Genomic DNA, 21,740 nt, shown 5'->3' with positions numbered 1-21,740 from the left:
TGATCCGTCTAATCCGGGTACCCTCCTTGGAATGATCCAATCAATCCGGACGCCTCAAAGATTCGAGTTAAGCACCTCTAGTATCAACGCATCCAAAATGGTAATTTGTTTAAAAGCCACTAGAACTTTTTGGCATGCACATTCATTTGTCTACTGTAAATGACCAATTAAAATCTCGTCAGTTAGGCCTATAGGCCTATCACATAATTTGTGTGATCATATGATGCAGAGTGTGCCTTTGTTACAATCCTAGATAGTAGGCCTAACACCTATATTGGAGTAGCTTAACAGCATAACAGTGCAGCTCCATGATTCACCATCATGTAGGCCCATCTCAGCCATTCCCCACAAAGATGAACAGCATTAGGCTATATAACATTGGAAACTAAATATAAAAAACACAACATTTGTGGTTTTCAACTGAATTGATAATGAAGTTCTATTAGGCTACATTTTAGGCTTAATATGTTTATAAGACACCTCACAATTTACCCCTCCACTGTCATCCATTAGGCCTATTTAGCTAGGCTATTTGTAGTGGCATGGTGCTCAGAGATTTGCAATGGGCACTGCAGCCATTAAGAGAGGAACTGGAGTTTTACCTACCATTAATAAGCTAACCCATACAGCGTTATCAATAACTGCAAAGGCAATAGACAGAAGAAGCAGCTGAAGAAGAAGCTTAATTTCTTAACTCAGGAATGATCCTTCTAGCTCCGATAAATTGCTTATGCAAATAACTTGGAAATGTCAGATCATGAAAGAATTTTTAGGCTTGTGTCTTGTGAAAAGGTGTAACAAAATTTGTACCTCCCTAAATGATGGATTTCGTGGTGTTACTAGGCTTACTCCTGTGTCAGATTACCGTCATACCTGGCTTCACACGCAGGATTTTTTTTTAAAAAACTCCACCGCGAACGTGCATTTGCGTTTCTATCAGCATTGCAGTCCATAGAACCAGCGGACAGATGAAAATTACAATGCAGATGAATTAGGTCTATATTTCAGGCAGTCCAACAAAATCCCGGACATTTCTGAAATTCCCCCCGGACATTTTTTTAGGTCTCAAAAGTAGGGCGTGTCCGGGAAAAAGAGGACGTCTGGTCACCCTACCTGTAGGCCACATGAAGTTTAGAGTTCTGTAGCTGTCTGCTTGACTGTGCAATTGAGCAATTCTTGGGTTGCAGTTACGTCAGAATCCCCCATCACGGGAGCGCGCGAATTTGAAATGGTGGACAACCTGGGCTTGGAGCCATTGAAACCCATTCAAAACTTCATTTTTTCGATCTGACACAGAATATTTTCAATTAGACCTAAAGACACACCATGGGACTTGTTTAAAAGCTGAGAACCTCAGCTTTCCATAACTGAAAGCGGTATTTTCCTAGCATCTACCAATCCTCTCCCGCATCATGCGAATCACCCGATTGTCACACGTGTACCTGAAGAAAGAAATAAGAACAATTGTACGTAGTATGAATAACATGCACACATCAATACAGTTATAAAAGTAAAATAAAGCATCTAATAATGGTTTATGCTAATTAGACTAATTACCTGTAGGTCAGCAGTGCTGGGAACTGGCTGCGGTGGCCCATATCCAGCTGCCCCAACATGTCTTCGGACCAAGCAGGGTACTTCTTGGAGCACCGCTTGCACTCCAGGTACTCGGTCGCAAGGTCGTACCAGCCGTCAATATCCAACACCCTGCGTACCGTCCGGTATAGTCCAGCTCCTGTCAGTCTGTATTTGTCACAAGCCGGACGAACACAGACAAGAGGGTACCTCCACATCTTGTAAGGCATCCAGAGGCACAGGGGGCGACAGAAGAATAGGTTGGCCGATGCTGGTGGCTGTGTGTGAATCAGGGGGGGCTGAGGAGGATGCCACCACAGCTTCAGCTGGTCCACCAGCTCCGCTTTGCCAGTCTTTGCATTTGGTCTGAAGACTGTGTGGCTAATCCACTCCTGCTGGAAAGTAGGTAGATGGTCCTTCCAGTGACTTGGCAGCTCCGCTGGTGCCCGCGGCCCTCCTAGGGTAAAGCTGGTCGCTGGAGAGGTCAGGGTGGCAGGTGGCTGAGGCAAGGTGGCAGGTGGCTGAGGCAGTGTGGCAGGTGGTCTAGGCAGCGTGGCTGATGGAGGGGCCAGGGTGGTCGATGGAAGAGGCATGGTGGCCGATGGAGGGGGCATGGCACGGGCATCTGCACCAACAGCGGCTGAAAGAAACAAGTAAAAGCAAAAAAAAAACCAAGATTGATTCCTGTGTTTGATAATGACATTGATTAATCCAGTCAGACCCTGTCCCAGTAATGAAAAAGCTGTTACCAGAATTGTAATGCGCAAGTCAGAATGTGCTATGGTAGGTAAGTTTTTCCAGTGACTACTACAGAATTCCACTGGCAGAACAGCACGAGACAAGAGGCTACTACATAGAACAACATAGAATTAATAAAAAAATGTTTCACTAAATATGGTTGCGATATTTGAATTAATGTCAGATCACACACCTGCACGAAGCTCATCCTCACACTCCTGGGTGGCGCACAGAAGTGCCTCATCATCCTCACACTCCTGGGTGGCGCACACAAGTGCTTCATCATCCTCCTCGGATGGGCCTGGAAAACACATGACGAAATTGTTATGTTGGTATTCTGTTACACAAAGACATATACGCACAGATAGGGCACACATAAATAACTGCTTACCGGTGAGGAGTGAAAGCAGCTGTTTTGGTATGGGTTCTGTACGCCGAGGAGTGCTGGGCCTGCTGGCTGTGCTGGAGCTGGGGGTGTGGGATACCAAACGCGGTGCCGGGGCTAAAGGGGAAAAAAAAGGAAAGAACAGGTATGGCATAATGATAAACCAATGTGTGTTAACTGCTGTACTAGTGGATATTTTAGAACCAAGTTTTACTTACAAGTTTTCACAGGTGAAGTCAGTCTTTTTGCCACCTCTTCTGGAGACAGATGCTTCCCTCGTGCCAACACAGCTTTAACGGAGGCTGTCCCCTTGTGCGTGGTGGCAGGTGGTGGTGCAGGAGACGAGGCACTGGAAGCTACACTGGGTGGTGTGGGATGGTCTGCAGAACGCCTTTTCAGGATGTATGTCTTGAAATCATATAGGTTGCCTACGGGGTGAAGATTTCCAAGGGCATACCTCACCACATTCTGTGCCTCCCTGCTCTGATCCTCGTAGACCTCTTTGAAAGACTTGTCCTCCAAGTCTGAAAACTCCAGGAGCAGGCAGCCTGTATCCCCGGTCTCTTTAGCTTGGGCCTTCATCTTCTTCCTTCTTGCATGCGAGACCATTAATGCAGGCAACTCCTTGATATGGGCCGCATATTGGAGAAGGAGCTGTAGGCTGGTGCGCTAAGCGCTGGGGGTGGGGCTCAGCCGCGCTGGCTGCCATGGGTGCACCTGAACTCGTTTGATGTAATTGACAGGCGCACCTGTGGTGGTTGGCGGCGGATGAGCAGGGTATGGTTTTTAAATGGCGTTTTTCTCATGGTTCGAGAGAGCAGGGTCAGAGCAGGGCTGCTGAGCTGTCTGCCACAAGCTGTCGTGCCGGGACGTGGGCTGTAGCTGTGTCCATTGCGTGCGGCCGGTCGCTTTGGGGAACCGTGGGTAAGTTGCATTTGGGTATTGCGCGTGTTGTAGTTGAATTAAGCAATTACGGAGCCAACGTCCGACAGCAGTTGCTGAGAGGCCAGCAGCAGCACGGGAATTTGGTATGTCGTATTTTCGGGGGATTGATTATTTCTCCCCCGCTGTTGAACTGTGTGCATGTGTGTGTGTGTGTCAGTGAGCGAGTGTGTGCGTGTGTGACCCAGCGGTACTGTGTAGTGACATTTGGGTAGCTCCGCTGAGTAGGCTACATAGGAGGACTGTACAACAGTTAGGTCTTTATGGGTGTAGTGAATTCTACTGTAATGTGGCCCAGTGTGCAACGTGATGTTTTCGGGCATTAATGAGTGTCAGTAATTATGGTTTGCCGTGGTTGCCTTTCGTGCACTGATGAGATGAAATGACTATGAATTGTTGTTATTTTCCCTATTTATAGATTGCAGTGGTGTGATTTGTGTAACCTAACTTAACTTTTGTACCGTCCTCTTGTATCTCCAGATTGTGATTAATTTATGCAAAACGCACACAGCACTTTATACCGCTGTTGGTTGGTTGAAAAACTTTTGTATTTTATTTATATTTTCCATGTTGTATTTTAAATCATGAATTGTGAAAAATAAACTACCATAACCGTCTGTCTTTCCTGAATCGTGTCACTAAGTGTCCAATAGAACCTGTGGTCTAAATTTCACCTCTTACAACTTGGCGTAGTCTTTGGCAGTTTTGGACCAGTGGCACGGATCAGGAAAATGTCGCTCTCAGGTAATGAAGCTAATGATTCCACTGTCTCTAGTGAACAGAGTCAGGAACACCCCCAGTCTAGTACAGCACGGGGCCAAATTAACAATCCAAACATGGTTATGTTTCCGATGATGATGGGGAATCCATGGGGCCCAAAGTTTAAGGGGGGAGAGCAAGAGCACAGTTTCCAAGACTGGCTTACTGCACAGAACACAATGTTTGACATGTATCCGCTATCTGAAGCACAAAAAGTGTCCACTCTCATTAATAATTTGGAAGGAGAACCGAGACGTGAAGTATTGGCCATGCCAGCAGATCAGCGCGCTACTGTGCAAAACATAATCAAATTCCTGAAGGGAATTTATGGAGATACAACACCTTTGGCTAATTTGCGCTCACAGTTTTTCACGCGTAAACAGAGGACTGATGAAAATGTGAGACAGTTTGCTTTAGGTTTGCAGGAGTTGAGTAATCGCCTCACGGTTAGAGGAGATTCAACAACCAGCGGGAACGTTTTACGCGACCAGTTCATCTCCGGGCTGTTGGATAACGCGCTGCGTCGAGAACTTCGGAACATGGTAAGAACAACATCCACTTTGACTTTTGCAGAGATAAAGCGGGAAGCTATTGTAAGGATAGATGATTTGGATAACCCGCCACAAGCGATGGCGTCTGCAGTGCGCGTAACGCAAGACAAGACGCCAATGGATGTAAAACAGCTGGCAAAAGAAATTAAGGAGGAGGTACTTACCGAGTTAAAAAGTCACATGAAAGACATGCTGTCGGAAATGATGCGTGAAATGCGAGAGCGCCCACAGACGTCACAACAAACGGAGGTAAGGCGCAGGTATGATTATAGAGGGGGGCGTCAGAGTTCAGATCAATTTGACCAGCAAGGAAGACCCATCTGTAGACGTTGTAGGAAAGCTGGGCACATTGAAAGACAATGTAGAGCACCAGCAACTGCACAGGAGAATTTAAACTAATTTCACCCACTGTACAGGCCCAAACAGTGGGTTATTCTCCTAGTGGCCTTTTAAACCAAAGGGAGCATTTAGTTGGCCAGTGTCCAGTAGTAGATGTAATGATACAGGGGGTGAAAACTGCATGTCTGGTGGACACTGGGTCACAGGTAACAACATTGACTGAAAGTTTTTTTAGAAAATATTTTGATGCAGATGGAACTACAGTACATGCTCCTATACAGAAATTTAACTTAGTGGCAGCAAACGGCTCGGAGATCCCATACATTGGGTATATTGAAGCAGATTTAAATATCTGTGGAAAAGTGATACCAAAAAGGGGAATACTTATCGTTAAAGATCATGGTGTCCCCACATGCCCAGGGCTAATTGGTATGAATGTGATTAAGGAATGTCGAGAGGTGATCATGGCCCAAGGAAAAGATGACAAAGGAGACCCACGGACTACGGCAGATGCTAAGGTATGGAAACAGACATTTTCAATGTTGGATAACCTATTGAAGTTTGCAGATGATACTGGACAGATGAGCTCCGTCTACTGGCCCCAAGGTAAGCACACAGTTATTCCAGCACAATCTGAGGTAGTGATTGAAGCTTGTGCACGTCCACGTCCTGATGGTAAATCCTATGTGGGCCTTGTAGAACCGGTTGAAAACCGCCTCCCAGGGCAACTACTGGTGGCACGCTCACTAAGCACAGTGGTGGATGGCAGAGTCCCCATTAGACTGCTAAACACGTCTTCATCCCCAGTAACTTTGTTTCGACGTTGTCAGATAGGTAAAGTGTTTGACGTTGAGGTGTGTCCACTTCAATCTCAAGGTGAGGTGGAGTTAAGAGAAGTGGATGAAGCGACAGTGGAGATAGGGGTTAGGCAGGTAAAGGTGCAAGAGGTGCCGGAAGAAACCTCCTCTTGGCCCGTGGCAGTTCCATTGGATGACTCCCAGTTCACTGTAGAGCAACGCGAGCGAATCACTCAGTTGTTACGGAAGCATCAAAATGTCTTCTCCAAATATGATGAGGATTATGGGTTCACTGATAAAGTGCTTCATGTCATTCCGACAGGGGACGCAGCCCCAATAAGAGATCGTTACAGCAGAATCCCACCTAAATTATACCAAGAAGTGAGAGAACTTTTGGGTAATATGCTTGACAGTGGAATCATTAGCGAGAGCAGTAGCCCATGGGCGGCATGTGTGGTCCTCGTGAGAAAGAAGGACGGCACCCTTCGTTTTTGCGTGGACTACAGGAAGCTCAATGGCGTCACGCACAAAGATGCGTACCCGCTTCCTCGAATTGAGGAGTCTTTGGCCTCCCTGAAAAAGTCTTGTGTCTTTTCCACCTTAGATTTAGCACATGGGTATTGGCAGGTGGGGGTGCACCCAGCTGATAAAGAAAAGACAGCTTTTGTGACCCCTATGGGTTTATATGAATTTAACAGGATGCCTATGGGTTTATGTAACGCCCCAGGAACCTTCCAGAGGCTAGTTGAAAGTTGCTTGGGGGACCAAAATTTTGAAACATTGTTACTGTACCTTGACGATATTATTGCCTTCTCCCCCACATTTGACGCACACATCGCCCATCTGGACCTGGTATTCACCCGACTTGGAGCCTATGGATTGAAAGTCAAGCCTAACAAGTGTTGTCTCTTTCAGAGCAAAGTCCACTATTTGGGGCATGTCATTACAGAAGGAGGGGTGTCCCCTGACCCAGAAAAGCTGCGGGCGGTGGAGGCGTGGTCGACCCCTCAGAACAGCACCCAGCTCCGAGCCTTCTTGGGTCTGGCTGGGTATTACAGGCGCTTCATCAGGAACTTCGCCAGCCTGGCTGCTCCTCTGAACTCCCTCTTGTGGGGTACATCGAAACGGCACCCCCGCGCTGCGGCAGGTAACCAGTGGAAATGGGGGGAGCCACAGGAGGTGGCCTTTCGGACGCTGAAGGAGGTATTAATGCAAGCACCTGTTTTGGCATATGCAGACTTTCAGTTGCCATTTTTGCTCTATACCGATGCCAGCCATGCAGGGCTGGGGGCGGTGCTGGCGCAGAAACAAGACGGCCAGGCACGGGTGATTGCTTATGCGAGCAGGAGCCTCCGTCCATCAGAAAAGAATGACAAGAACTACAGTTCTTTTAAATTGGAACTTTTAGCCTTGAAATGGGCAATTGTGGACAAGTTTCGTGAATACCTTGCAGTGTCTCCCTTCACGGTGTTCACCGATAACAATCCCCTGGCTCACTTGAACACAGCCAACCTAGGTGCAGTCGAACAACGCTGGGTGGCCCAGCTGGCGGGGTTCCAGTTCGACGTGAAGTACAGACCAGGAAGGACGAATGGCAACGCAGATGGCCTGTCCCGGTGGTCATTGGAGGATGCAATAAAGGACGAAGAGGAGGAGGAGGAGGAGGAGACGGCGGCCCCTGCAGACGTGGTGGTGAGTGTCCAGTCTGATGTGGTCCAGGCCTGTTTGCATGCATTTGTTCCAGAAGACCCGGGTCCGACGGCGAGTCCAGGTGGAGAGACCGCGGTGCCAGCTGACCGGGAAGGCTGGCTGGGACCCAGCTCACTGGCGGACTGGAAGAGAGCACAGAGGGCTGACTCCGAGGTGTCGCGGCTATGGCTCTACATGGACCGGGGTCGGGGTCCCTCCCCACGAGAGAGGGCAGCAGAAGGACGGCCAACGCAAGCGTTGCTGCGAGAGTGGGACCGCCTGTGCGAAGAACGAGGCCTGCTATGCAGAGAAGTATGGGACAAGACTGGGGAAAAGATTAAACAAGTGGTGGTGCCTCAGTGTTTGCAGAAGCAGGTTCTCTTGTGGCTACACGATCGGGCTGGTCACCTCGGAACAGAGAAAATCCTGCCCGTGGCACGGAGGCGCTTCTTCTGGCGAGGCATGGCGAAGGACGTCGACAGCCACTGCACTAAATGCAACAGCTGCATCCTGCGAAAGACGCCAAGTACTCAAGTAAGTGCCCCATTGGTCCCCATTCAATCTACTTACCCCCTTCAACTTGTGTCTGTGGACTTCTTATCCCTAGAAGCGGCACGAAGCGGGGTCTGTAATGTGCTGGTCATGGTGGACCACTTCACCCGCTATGCAGTTGCCGTGCCGACCCTAGATCAGACGGCAAAAACAACAGCTGAGGTCCTGTGGAAGCATTTCATTCAGCCATTTGGAGGCTTTGACCAATTGCATTCTGATCAGGGCCCAAATTTTGAGTCCAAAGTCATCCAAGAGTTATGCACACTGTATGGCATCAAGAAATCCCACACAACTCCATACCATCCTGCCGGAAACGGCCAGTGTGAACGGTTTAATAGAACTCTCTTGAGCATGCTGGGCACTCTGAATGATGTCCAGAAGGAAGACTGGGACTGTCATGTGGCGGAGTTGGTGCACGCTTACAATAATACCCCCCATTCGACAACAGGGTACAGCCCCTACTATATGATGTTTGGGCGACATGCTAAACTGCCTCTGGATGTGTTGCTGGGCAATGGGGATGGGTTTTCAGGGACTGCAGACAGCTGGGTGCACCATCACCATAGACGGTTGGCAACTGCTTATCAGCAGGCTCAGAAGTAAGTGGTCAAGGCGCAAGCTTCTCAGAAGCAGGGGTTTGACCGCAGGGTTAAAGGGGAGCCTTTGTTGCCGGGGCAAAGGGTACTGGTCCTCAATAAGAGGTCAAGAACGAGGGGGAAGTTGGATAGTAAGTGGGAACGGGTTCCATATGTGGTTGTGTCTCAGCCCAATGTTGATATACCTGTGTATGTGGTGAAATCTGAGGGGGTTAATGGGCAAGAGAGAGTGCTGCACCGTAACCTGTTAAATCCCTGTAAATTTGATGTAAATCCCATGCCGCAGCAAGAGGGAGCGGTACCTGACATGGTTGATGTTAACAAGAATGGTAATGTGTGTATGTATCCTTGGGTCTGGGGCTGTTATCCAGGTCCAGCCACCCCGCAAGACGATGTGCCAGATGGCCATGGGCCGTCTCCTGATGCAGCGCACCTTCCAGGTGCAAGTCGGACTGTTTCCAGGGTTCAGGACCCGTCGCCTGCGGTTGCCGAGGGGGTGCGCCGCTCTGCACGGGCTACGAAGGGTCAGCTACCCCAACGCTACCAAGTGTGATCATCATGGCAGGGGGAATGTGAGGACACATTTGATGTAGGGGGGGTGGATGTAGGCTGGTGCGCTAAGCGCTGGGGGTGGGGCTCAGCCGCGCTGGCTGCCATGGGTGCACCTGAACTCGTTTGATGTAATTGACAGGCGCACCTGTGGTGGTTGGCGGCGGATGAGCAGGGTATGGTTTTTAAATGGCGTTTTGCTCATTGTTGGAGAGAGCAGGGTCAGAGCAGGGCTGCTGAGCTGTCTGCCACAAGCTGTCGTGCCGGGACGTGGGCTGTAGCTGTGTCCATTGCGTGCGGCCGGTCGCTTTGGGGAACCGTGGGTAAGTTGCATTTGGGTATTGCGCGTGTTATAGTTGAATTAAGCAATTACGGAGCCCACGTCCGGCAGCAGTGGCTGAGAGGCCAGCAGCAGCACGGGAATTTGGTATGTTGTATTTTCGGGGGATTGATTATTTCTCCCCCGCTGTTGAACTGTGTGCATGTGTGTGTGTGTGTCAGTGAGCGAGTGTGTGCGTGTGTGACCCAGCGGTACTGTGTAGTGACATTTGGGTAGCTCCGCTGAGTAGGCTACATAGGAGGACTGTACAACAGTTAGGTCTTTATGGGTGTAGTGAATTCTACTGTAATGTGGCCCAGTGTGCAACGTGATGTTTTCGGGCATTAATGAGTGTCAGTAATTATGGTTTGCCGTGGTTGCCTTTCGTGCACTGATGAGATGAAATGACTATGAATTGTTGTTATTTTCCCTATTTATAGATTGCAGTGGTGTGATTTGTGTAACCTAACTTAACTTTTGTACCGTCGTCTTGTAACTCCAGATTGTGATTAATTTATGCAAAACGCACACCGCACTTTATACCGCTGTTGGTTGAGAGACACTTTTGTATTTTATTTATATTTTCCATGTTGTATTTTAAATCATGAATTGTGAAAAATAAACTACCATAACCGTTATTCCCTTTGTCTGTCTTTCCTGAATCGTGTCACTAAGTGTCCAATAGAACCTGTGGTCTAAATTTCACCTCTTACATAGCTGCTTGTTTTCGGAAAGAGGGTTGGGGTGTGCCGGTTCTTTCTTACAACTGTTCAAAAGGTGCAGACCCCAAGAGAGAGCGTTTTCCAGGAGCCACCGGAACCTTTGACCCATGAACTGGCCGAATTGGAGTTGACAATGTGCCAACACAAGAAATGGGTTCAAGGGGTCTCCACCATTCTCCCTCACAAAGGTGGCTGCCTCTTCCAGGACCTCTTTCTTTCCCTTTGCCATCCCTGTTACCTTTTTAACCTGCTTGGCCTCTGAAGAGTATGTCTGCAGCACTCTGCCCGATGTGGACTTTCTAAAACGCGGGTATGCATACATGATCTGAAAGAAAATAAATAAAAGGCTGTTAGCTACAGTCATCTTTTAAAAAGGGCCACTATTCAACATGTACACTGAAATCCCTATTGTTGAATGTGTGATTAAACCAACATAATGTCTACCTTTCCATTTAACCCATTTGTGCAGAGGCTCTGTTATTTACTTGCCTCCTCTCCTCTTTATTTATTACTTCATCACTTTATTGTCATTGGTTCACCACTGTTACTTTTCCTGTCTTGCATTAAGTCAGTGCTGTGTATGTCTGGAATGGCATGTGTTAAGCTACTTCGCACTCTGCATGATTGTCGTAGTAATGTTGTTATGATAGCTGAGCATTTGGCAGCATGTAGTGATTAGGGTCGTTAATGGGCCATCTGCAGTAAGACAATAGCCACCCCTCACTATAGAGATAGAGTGGGCATTAATGCGTGAAGGAAGGGAAGGAGTGTGAGCCCTTCTGAAGCGGAAAACATTCTTGTTATTACTAAGTTATCACACTGTAAACAATACTCCAGAGACCAGTGTGCTTATCTGCAATACATACAATAAAATCGGCTATTTTCGGTCATCAACCACTACGTTCATTAAGATGAATTTACTGTACAGCAACTATATCAGCCCACAACGTAACCTGGTGTAGTCTACATGTAAGATGTAACTTGTAAGAGATGGACTTGAATGACAAGCAGACGTTGTTGACAAGTCTACCGTAATTAAGCTGAAACTAGCTAGCCATACACGTACACCAGAGTACACAATGGACTTTCACATATCCCCTTCTTTTCAGAACAAATTAAACGGGGAAATACATTTATGACAACTTAAGTTTTGCTATTGGGCCATTGTTGTAACTGGGGATTATTTTGGGGGCTTCTCTCCCTTGCATGAATGTGTGTGTGTGTCTATTGGGCGAGTGAGAGTGTTTGCCCCCTGGTGCGCATGCGTGGTTACCTGCGGAACCTTGACTCATTGTAGAGTTAACTGGAAGTTAATAAAGATGCACCGGCATGTTCCCGAGTGTTAGAAACGAAGTGACTGACTCCGTTATCTTATTATTAAGATGTTAAGCTGAGAAGTTTAAGTTACAACAACTGGCGACGAGGATACACATGGTTTTCCGTCTGATGTCAACTCTGGGACGAGACTTTGACTTTCATTGAACTTCACCTCTGAGGCGAGAGAATTGCTTGACATGGCGACATTTGGAAGGATAGATGCATTCGACTCCAACACGGAACAATGGAGCAGGTACGCCGAAAGGCTGAATTTTTACTTTGTCGCCAACGGCATTACTGACGATGATAAAAAGAGAACAAATTAAACGGGGAAATACATTTATGACAACTTAAGTTTTGCTATTGGGCCATGTAAACACAGGTTAATAGTTCAGGTTTGAACATTTCTCGTAGCATAGCATTGCTCACAGACTAGTCATTGGGCAAGTTAGCTAGACAACCGTACAGTTACGCTTATCTATCTATGGATTTAGGATTCCATCAGACAGCTAAAGAGGGTAACAGATCCAACTCTTTCACCTCAAATAAAACGCGATGACACATTTTACAATTCAATATCAACAGGGTTACCTATATTTCAGCTTAACTGTTTAGCTTGGGTAACAGCAGACGACATGTATCCACAAGTTAAACGCCACTTCATCACTCAAAACTTCCCGACTTTTAACAGTCAACATAGCATGACTTCATCAGACAACACACATTTTCATAGTAAATAAAACGCGATGGCACATTTTACAGTTAAATATCTACAGTTACCTTTCTTTTACCTGAACTGTTCAAGCTTAGATAAAGGCAGGCGAGCGACAGGTTCAACAGCACTTAATCACATGAAACCTCCCGACTTTTTACAGTCAACACAGCATGTACATTCTCTTATCATTAGCGACAACTTTTCCTGCATGGTTTTGACCGAAATGTTAAGAGTTACAAGCACATTTACTCACCACAATTTCCGTCGCTGGCTAGCGCTCCATCTGACAGTCGATCCGAAGAGACACGAATGCTAATGAAAAAAAGTGATATCGACAACTCCTGAAGTAGCCCAAGCGAGCGACGTCATTGGGCGGAGAAGTTGGCCACTGCACGTGATTGGTCGGAAAGCGGCTCTCTCCTGCAACGCAATTGGGCGGGCCAACTCTTGCCACAACGCGAATGGTTAGAATCGGCCAACTTTGTCTGACATTAGCGGCAACAGCAGAATCCTCTAAGCGCAAGCGAGAGGTAGCGGGATCGATGCCCGCGTCCTCCAGTGGCTACCCCGCCTTTATGGTTGACCACCAACATGCTCCAGGGCATGGGCTGCACAGTTCACAGAGGCACTGTACAGTTCATGACCGCATGCTGGTGTCCCGGCACCCCTCTGCGTGCAAAACCCCACGGCCCACGTGGGTCTCAAACCCACGACCCGGAGATCAAGAGCCTCATGCTCTACCGAGTGAGGTATCCGGGTAGCCGTGCTTGCCGTGCGTGCCCCTGGACGCATTCGGAGAGAGAGGGGTCTGGGATCGAAGCCCCCTTCAACTGGGCTTGCCCGTGTGCCACGACGGTCTTGCTACCAAGGGGAAAACCTCCCGCCCAACGTCGAGTTGGGACGATGCACTGCAAGGGCATGCTCCAGGGCATGGGCTGCACAGTTCACAGAGGCACTGTACAGTTCATGACCCTGTTCAAAAGTTCACATACCATGTCTCCCTCCTCATTTCCTGTCTCTCCTCCACTGTCGTGTCAGAAATCAAGGCAAGGCAAAAAAGCCCTAGAAAGATAAAGTTTACTAGTGACAAGACTATAGGGAGATGCCAAATTCCACTCCACTGTGAATATGCCATTGGCCTGTCGAGTGGCACGCAAGACTGGGACGCACGTCTGCACCATGCGGAAAAAGGCAAGGGCAAAGTGTCAGTAGAGCAACGTTTATTAACCACTTAGCGCAGAGCCTATGTTATAACCAGTGGTGTAGTCTACTTTTTTGTGGTGGGCAACGTTTCGATCATAGATCTTCTTCTTCTNTTGCAAGCAGTNTGCAGATCCTTTCCCGCCCCTACATATACTGTATATTTGAGCATTTTCAGAAGTGGGTATACTGTATATATTTGTGCTATTCTAAATAATGGATCAATCAATTTTAAGTGGGTATAAGCTTACTGAAATCCCTGAAATTTTTATGTGGGTATACTCCGTATACCTGCGCTCTACGTAGACTACACCACTGGTTATAACCTTACTGTCAACACAATTGTAATGGCTATGTCTTAATCTGTTACTTAATGCTTCTAGTACTGTCATAGCAATGCTGTTATGATGTATTTGAGTATTTTCAGCAAATAGTGAATCTGTACTAAGAGGCTACTTTTTTTAAACCTATTTCTTTATTGTCAAAGCAGTTTAGCTGTTAGTAATTAGGAAATGCTTATAGTATGTGCATTAGTTTATAAATAGAAATCAGTGTTCATTCTTGTGTGTATCATTATATTGGAAATATCATATGTGGTTACGACTAATAAACTTGTGAGTAACCATTTGTGGTGGTTACAGGCCTGGTGGAACCTTTGTCCCTGTGGAGATAGTTTAACCCATTTGAGCTTGTGTAACCTTATTTTAATACCAATTGCAGTTTGGTTAGGAGCAGGGTCTGGCAGCATCATTTAACCTAATCTAAATTACAGGGACGGCCACAAACCGGTCACACTTCCCGTTGTCTCTGACCTGAAGGATGGGTCAGGGTCTGGGAGTACGCACCAGGAAATGTCAGTACCCCTGACATATGGGTCTAGTCAATGAATGTTAGTAGGCCTGTGTATCTGCTCTGTGTTCTCTGTTGGTTTCTCTCTTAAGCAGGAAAACAATGCCCAATACCAGCCCACCCTAAGTAATGTCAGGAGGACCATGATGGACGAGAGGGAGATTGCTGGACCGGAAGACGGCGCGCACACACTTTTTGCTAGGCACATAAACACACATAGACACTTGGTATAAACAAACACATGTGTTGACACACTCACATGGCTTAGGCCTCATCCATCATTCTTACCTATCTCTTGTCACTTTCTCCTCATCTCTCCCCTTTCCCCTCTCCCCTCTCATTGACCTCCACTCTGACTTCTCACCCCTCTCTGTCCCTCTATCTGTTGTCTACCCATTAGTGTCTGGTCCATGAACAGACACACACACACACACACACACACACACACACACGAAATGACAAGTAAACACATAGGCACACACACACAGAAAAGCTCTATTTAAGACACACTTACCTGTAGGGAAAATCAGGTCAGTTCTGAATCTTGGACTGAGAGAATACTTATTATTGGTCAGGGTCTAGGCTAGGAAACTCCAGAGCTCTATTATGCTTCTACTACTCATTGTCTAAACTTTCACCAATTACCACTTTTTGTACTTATACTTTTTCTGAATTAAATAATTGGATTTTTATTAAACTTGAATACTGAGTTGTTTGCCTTTTTTTTTTTTTGCCTCGAATAAAGAACACGCAGGGAAGGGCAAAAAGGCCCTACATTTCCAACACTACACATCCTTATTGGGTGATGATTTCAGATCATAAACCGATATGAAGAGAGTTTGCCCATGTGATGAGGAAGTGAACAGCAGTTGGTTTTAGTAGGCCTATTTTGAATGACATTGTGTTCCATGCGACAACCAGGAATTTTCTTCATGAAAATTGTGTCTAATCCAGAGAATTGTGAGTAGTGTTTTGAAAAGAGTGTGTTTTAAAACTGAAATATGAGTGTAAAGAAGGAATTGTGTTTACTGTTCAGTGACATTGGTTAGGGGAGCTGAGAAATGAGATGTTTCCAGAAAAACTGTAACACAAGTGGGTGTAGCCTACTACTCACCATTGTGCCATAAATGGATCTGCATTGGGGTATTGTGCAATATCCGACCGCCAGAGTTATTTGGATTAGGGCCATCAAACTACTGTAAATGACGCAGAAGAGCAACTCCAGAGAAGCGCGCGCCACTACCAGCCAGGGGAGGAATAGAACGTCAGGAGTGAGATTTTGGAAACTGTTGCATCGCAGCCCTAAAACGTCTCTTGTAAATTAATTGCAGCTAAGCATTTCTTGTACATCATCCAAGCGTGAGTATGTCCTTTGTAGCCTACTATGAAATAGTGCATTGTTAATGGCACTGTTAGAAAGTGTGTGTGTGTGTGTGTGTGTGTGTGTGTGTGTGTGTGTGTGTGTGTGTGTGTGTGTGTGTGTGTGTGTGTGTGTGTGTGTGTGTTTTTTTTTCAACTATCCTCGAGGGGGAATTGTGAATTTCAGATGCCAACATCTGTCCCTTTTGCTGTGATTTGCTCAATTGCTTACGAAAAGAAAAGGGCATTGCGACTGACTGAGGAGATTGAAGTAGATAGGCCTACATAGGTGAATTGCATGAATGATTTTGGGTGTTTTGCGGTTGCGTTTTCGTGAAAGTGAAAGTTTACACTACCGTTACTAACTTGATGGTGGTTAGCCAATGTACAGGGCCCTAAATTAACTTTTCCCCGATGTTATCCTACTAGCCAAACGCACAATAATGTGTCAAAACGGCTGGTAAGTTTTCCTTAATGGTTTTGTATTTTAAAAGTAGCCTACGCCATAGTAGGCCTAGGTCAAGTAATAAAATCTTCGGTAGGTCTTGTCGTGTTAGGAAAAACAAATGCCCCTTGTCCTCGGTGGAACATCCCCAAGGCCAAGGACATCCTGTTGATAGGAGAGACTCACGCGAGCGTGTACAGATGGGTTATGAGCTTTGGAAACAAATAAAACTGAAATAGGCTTCGAAGTAGGCACCTCTTCTTGATAGAAAAATTCTGTTGATTTTATAAGAAATCCTGTAGGCCTAATATAAAAAATATTAAGGCTTAACATCTGTGACGGGGGCCACAGGAGGAATTCAATATTTAATATTCAATATTTTGTGAGCTGAGAATTATAAGGCTCTATCTCCATTTTGGTCGAAATTGAGTTTTTGACATAATCTGACTCATTACNTGTTTATTAATGCCTGTGTGGTGTTATTTTTGCAAAACAAAAAAAAGTATTATTTCACATTGTTATTAATAAAAAAAAAACAATTCTAACTCACAAAACAGCTGGGATGTAAAAACTTTGATGCTCAATATCTCAGAACTACCCTAAACGGAGATAGAACCTCATAATTCTAAGCTCACAATTGTGAAGTTCAGTTTGACGACGCCCCTGTCATAGGGAATGGGTTCTAGGATGTGGGGGCACCAATACTAATATTAATAATAGCAATAAAACAAGTTTTCAAAACAAGTGATTGAAGCGTTAATTTTCACAGCACTAATGTGCACAAACAAATTCCCTTCGATTGAGATTACTTTGGAGAAATTTGGACGAGGAGGGGGCGCTGCCCATTGGAAATGTATTAGTATGAGCATTTGAGTATTTAAATTACTCAAAATCCTTAATGGCAGCACAATCCGGCACAAACGTAACACAAACAATCTGCAGTGTTCTTTCAGCATTTTGGGTCGGAGGAGGGGGGGGGGCAGCTTCACACAGGTTGACTTCCCCAGCTGTAGGATGGAGAAATTGAATGCAGGGAAGTGATTGGCAGTATCCTTGTCTGGTAGGGAACTTATCGCCAGTGTCAAAGAGAACATTAACCACGTAGCGCAGCACCTATGTTTTAACCTTACTGTCACCAAAATTGTCATTTCTATGTCTTAATCTGTTACTAAAGACTGTCGGCACTGTCATAGTAATGTTGTTATGATGTAGTTGAGTATTTTCAGCAAATAGTGAATAGGCCCGCCGGCGACCCCGGCTGCACTAAGAAGTTAACACAATAGCCCACTGTTCTAAGTCTTCAGACTCTCCTCTACTGGTTGTGCCTAAAAAAAGGTGTATGCTTCATCTACCTTTGGGGGTTAGTTATCTACTCTTTGTAATACTTTCTATTCTTTCTATAATTTCTACTTTAGATAATACTTTTCGTCTCTCTTCTTCTCTTTCTTTCCCCTCCTGACATGTATACTATAATGTGCTCTACAAACCTTATGGTTATTGTTTATTTCCGTGGTATGACATTACATCAGGGGTGGGGAACCTTTTTCGTTCGAGCGCCACTTCAAATGCCTACAAGGGTCATAAAAGCCCTCCGAGGGCCGTACTATGAACACAAAACCCCATATTTCCCCATATAGGCCTATATTGAAGGTAGACACCTTTAAAACAGTCCCCACATTCCCTGGGTCCCCTGAATATAACTTGATTGCATTGGAAATGCAAATTCTAAGATTCCTTTACAAAATGTGTCATATTTCATGTGAAGTTGCATAACATTAAAATGATATCGGGGGCCGGATGAAACTGCCTCAGGGGCCGCAAACAGCCCTCGAGACATAGGTTCCCCACCCCTGGCCCTCGAGACATAGGTTCCCCACCCCTGGCCCTCGAGACATAGGTTCCCCACCCCTGCGGCCCTCGAGACATGGTTCCCCGCAAATTGCCCTCAAGACATAGGTTCCCCACCCCTGCGTTATTGCTATGATGCTTTGGTTGACAACTTCCGGGCGCCGTAGCCACGGGTGGTAGCAAGCAGTGGTGTAGTGGGGATTTTTTAAGTGGGGATGCACGATTTTTAACATCAAATAATTAGGCAAAATGTGTCAAACCCCCTAACTGTCCTTAATCTACCGTCATTGTTTCTACGTTTTCATCTGTTTGGTCAATCACCTGCAATACTGCTATGTGATCATTCCTTTTTGTATTCAAACATGGGCAGAAGATTTTTTTTAAAATCTCACTTCAGGAGAAGTGGGTGGACTGCGTAACCCCGCGTACCTCGCCCACTACACCCCTGGTAGCAAGCAAGTCTGAACAGCTCTGTATTTGCGACTTTATTCCTCAATTTTTCTAGTTTTACTGTCTAATTACTAGAGATGTACAGGATCCAAGATCTGGTTCCGGATCCGTCAGGATAATAGGGTTTTTCACAGGATCCGGATCCGGTTCCAGGATCCAGGATCCGGTAGCCGAGGCTTTTCAGTCAAAATATTTTGAGCCAACGTGATAAAAAGGGCCCACGTGTGCGAGTTGGCTATGTGTTTCAACCCTTTCGTAGGATCCGGTATCCAGTTCCGGATCTGGCAGGATCTTAAGCAGTGGATCCGGTATCCGGCAGGATCCTAAAAATCAGGATCCGGTGCATCTCTACTAATTATTGCAGTGTTTATGTATGTGTAGTAAGTCTTTGTGTATGTTTTGTATTTGTGTATTTATGTGTAGTAGGTCTTTGTGTATGTTTGTATTTGTGCATTTATGTGTAGTAGGTCTTTGTGTATGTTTTGTATTTGTGTATTTATGTGTAGTAGGTCTTTGTGTATGTTTGTATTTGTGCATTTATGTGTAGTAGGTCTTTGTGTATGTTTTGTATTTGTGCATTTATGTGTAGTAAGTCTTTGTGTATGTTTTGTATTTGTGTATTTATGTGTAGTAGGTCTTTGTGTATGTTTGTATTTGTGCATTTATGTGTAGTAGGTCTTTGTGTATGTTTGTATTTGTGCATTTATGTGTAGTAGGTCTTTGTGTATGTTTTGTATTTGTGCATTTATGTGTAGCAAGTTAGGTCTTTGCGTATGTTCTGCATTTGTCTATTTATGTAAGCTAAGCTGTCACACACCTTAATTTCGGTCTGTATTAATAATATAATTACTCTTTTCTACTCGACCCTACACTGACGTTATGCTGTTTCTGTCATTAGCGACCATGGCCACCTCGTCAGTCCCGTACAATGCCAATGGCATGGTAGTAGTCACTCACATGTATCCCCAGCAAGGAGCCCAAGGCAGTGGCCATGTGTACCCCCAGCAAGGAGCCCAAGGCATCGGCCATGTGTACCCCCAACAAGGAGCCCAAGGCATTGGCCATGTGTACCCCCAACAAGGAGCCCAAGGCATTGGCCATGTGTACCCCCAGCAAGGAGCCCAAGGCAGTGGCTTACCCCAGACAGGAGCTGATCCTGCACCCTCTTCTGAGCTTCACAGGTTCCTGAAAGGGGAACCCTCTATCCTGGGCGTAAGTTTCTAATAATAATAATAATAATGATGATGATAATAATAATAATAATAATAACAATAATAATAATTCACTAGTTTGCCCTTCAGTGCTTGGTGTACAATATGTGTTAGTGGCATGCTGGCTGGCCTCGGTCCTGGGATGTTTAAAGCGGAGATCATGCGGGATGAGATCCGCTTCCACTCCCACTGTATAGAGGAGTGTAGCTGTGTGCTCTAGTGAATAGCAGGAGTCGGGGGAGTTAGTGAGACAATCCGGAAAGCCTTCATGCAAGACAGGTGAAAGGGAAAGGAGGGGTTTAAATATCTGCTAAGGCGGGAGCAAGTAATGACAGCTGTCAATCACTCGCAGGCTTCCTCCTGAACCATGTCTATATAAGCAACATTAATAACTTCGTTTTCAAGTAACCCAAGGTCGCTTAGGTTTACATAATCCTGGCTGACATCATGTGATTTTGTCCATTTCTTGGCAAATCCAGTGCTTTCTGTGATTCCGAAATCTACTTTCGTGGAAGGAGTTGTGAAATCTCTCTCTCTCTCTCTCTCTCTCTCTCTCTCTCTCTCTCTCTCTCTCTCTCTCTCTCATCTACAGACTGTCCAGATAATGATCGGAATCGTCACGTTTCTGTTTGGCATCGTTGGTGTGTTTAGTCCAACTCTGTCCATTATCGGTGGGATCCCCTTCTGGGGAGGGACAATTGTGAGATCCTATTGTTTTATTATATTATATTTATATTGTGAGATCCTATTGTTTTATTATATTATATTTATATTGTGAGATCCTATTGTTTTATTATATTATATTTATATTGAGAAGGCCTATTGTTTTATTACATAATATTTTATATTGTGAGATCCTATTGTTGAAGTCCTATTGTTTTATTATATAATATTTATATTGTGAAGTCCTATTGTTTTTCCTTACATTACATATCTAATGTAGCCTGGGAACTCCCATACTGCCTTTAGTTCTACACAATCGTTTCGATCTGAAAGACAGTCTGGCGAGGATGACTCATAACGGCCAAGATCATGGTCCCAGTGTCATAATGGCCAAGCATTCCGACCTTTACAGTTTCTCTGCCCAATCAGAGTGCAGGGCAATGTGTCATAATAGCCAAGTATTCTGTCCCCTACGGACTTTACAATATGCAGCTCCCCAGACCTAATCTCACTTGTGATTAGGTCTGGTGTTAACCAGGCAATTTCTNATGAACTTAAACTGGCTGATCACTAAGTGAAATATTTGGCTAGAACACAGTCACAAGTCAATTCAATTGTTAACTTGATAACATGTATTGACATCCTTATTAGCTTAAAACATAACATGTATTAACGTCATAAAGCATGTGGTGTATCGCTGTGATTGGAAACCTGCAGTATAAAATAAAATATTGTACATTTGAGTGCTACATTATTCTGTGTTTCAGTACATCACAGCCGGTTCTCTGACAGTGAGGGCTTACAAGCAACTCAGCAGCTGCATGGTGAGTAGCTTCACATCACCTCTTCTCAACCTTTTTGTAACAAACGCCCCCCTAACCTCATCATAAGCATACCAACACCCCCCGATCCTTATCAGAAGCATGCCAACGCCCCCTGACCGCATCATAAGCATACTAACGCCCCCCCTGTCCTTATCATCAGCATACCAACGCCCCCCCTGTCCTCATTGTAAGAATGCCAACGCAAGAATGTGTGTGTATGTGTATTTTGAAAGCACTTCGAATTCAATTTCATAGTTGAACTGGTGACATTGCGCTATCAACATGTTTTATTGTATTGTATTGTATTGTATTGTAATGTGCAATGTCCAGACTAGTAAATGTCAAA

At 45.5% G+C, this 21,740-nt stretch overlaps 1 long non-coding RNA gene across 1 annotated transcript; it reads left to right on the top strand.

Moving 5' to 3' along the window:
- Positions 1 to 19,864: 19,864 nt before the first annotated feature.
- Positions 19,865 to 21,371, top strand: LOC134449288 (uncharacterized). Its single transcript, XR_010034936.1, has 3 exons — positions 19,865 to 19,908; positions 20,500 to 20,607; positions 21,338 to 21,371. It is a non-coding gene; the product is annotated as an uncharacterized LOC134449288 (long non-coding RNA).
- The last annotated feature ends 369 nt before the right edge of the window (positions 21,372 to 21,740 follow it).

Source organism: Engraulis encrasicolus, chromosome 5 (genome assembly GCF_034702125.1).
Source record: "Engraulis encrasicolus isolate BLACKSEA-1 chromosome 5, IST_EnEncr_1.0, whole genome shotgun sequence".
Lineage (NCBI taxonomy): Eukaryota > Metazoa > Chordata > Actinopteri > Clupeiformes > Engraulidae > Engraulis > Engraulis encrasicolus.
The sequence above is the reverse complement of the archived record's forward strand: the minus strand, read 5'-3'. Positions and strand labels throughout refer to the sequence as shown.